A 1,556-nucleotide genomic window follows, 5' to 3' on the forward strand; every position below is an offset into this window, starting at 1 on the left:
CGAGACCAAGCAGTTGAAGTCTTGGCATCCCAAGAGAGATTGTCCCCGGTGACGGAAAGGATGAATCCATGCGGGAGTAGTATGTGACTCGGTCGCATTTTTCATCCCCTATTCATTATACTCTTTGCATATCTTAGAGATTGGTTTGTAGTATCTTAGTCGCATTTGGTCTGGTTGTAACCTACATTGTACCTATGTTTTATATTAAATGCAGTTCTCAGGCCTTCCAGGCTTCTTGTTCAAAAAATGATTCTATGTCCGTGTTGATGCAGCCATGGTCAAGCAGATTAAAAGAGCAATGAAACAACCGAAAACAGAAAAAATGTAAACATAACAGAAAATGAACAATGAAACAACCGAACGAGCGGAATTCTCCCAAAAACGAGAGCTGACCCATTTAGCCAGGTTATGTTCCTTGTGTTTTCTTATTTAGGAAATGTCTAGAAGGAATCGGTCTAGTTTTTTCCTTTCTTTTTTTTGTTTGTTTCATATCAATTTTTACTGGAATTTTGATTTTATATTATTTTCATATTTTATTTTCAATAATTTTTAAATCATGTTTTATATTTTTTGGAAAATGTTCAAAATTTTCTGAAAATGCTCATGGTATTAAATAATATTTGAAAATTTCAAGTAATATTAAAAAATTGGAGAAGATCACAAATTCTTAAAAATGTTCGAGATTTTAAAAGTAATATTCACATTTACTGCACAAAATATTCACCAATATTCTTAAAATTTCTGCATATTTTTCTAAACATTCATTTAAAAAATATAGTTTCAAAAAAAGATTCAAGCATTTGTCTAAAGAAAAATTGAAAACCGATATAAACCGAGAATATCAAAAGGAAACAAAATAATTCATGAACAAACAAAATGCTTGTGTGGCGAATGCCTAACTAAATGGGTCACCGGTCCATGATTTTTCCATGCACGGCACCCTTTCTATTAGACGATAAGTCAAACTGGGGTGGGATGATTATATTTCACTTATAGGGAGATATATGGTACGCTCGCCTAAAGGGTTTCCTCCACTTGTAGCTACTGACCGGCCCATTTTCGTCTTTTTTATCACTGATTTTGATCGATTCACTTGCTCTAGCGTGCTCGCTCGCTTCTTCCTTTTGTTTGGTTTTCTGCTGGTTGTCACTTCACCGGTTTTCGTATTTTTTCTCTGTTTTTATTCCTTTTTCACTAGTATTCTTTGTTTATTTTATATTTTTCACTAGGTTTTCTTTTTTCTTTGGTTGTCATTATTTCTTTCTCGGGTTTTTCTTGTTTTTTATTTGTTTCTTTCTTGGTTTTCAAGTCTTTTCTATGTTTTTGTTGGTTCTCACTGTTTACAATCTTTTGCAAAGGTCTTTTTGTTTTTTATTAGGTTTCGTCGTTTTTCTTTGTTTCTTTGTCATTTTATATAAGTATCTTTTTTGTTTAACACATGTCAACTTTTTTCAGTTCACATTCAACATTTTACGTATACATCAGTAACTTATTTTATAGACATGTTTAACATTCTGAAATACATGATTAACATTTTTTGAAAACTTTTTGTTTTT

Source organism: Triticum dicoccoides, chromosome 7A (genome assembly GCF_002162155.2).
Source record: "Triticum dicoccoides isolate Atlit2015 ecotype Zavitan chromosome 7A, WEW_v2.0, whole genome shotgun sequence".
In the NCBI taxonomy this organism is placed as follows: Eukaryota; Viridiplantae; Streptophyta; class Magnoliopsida; order Poales; family Poaceae; genus Triticum; species Triticum dicoccoides.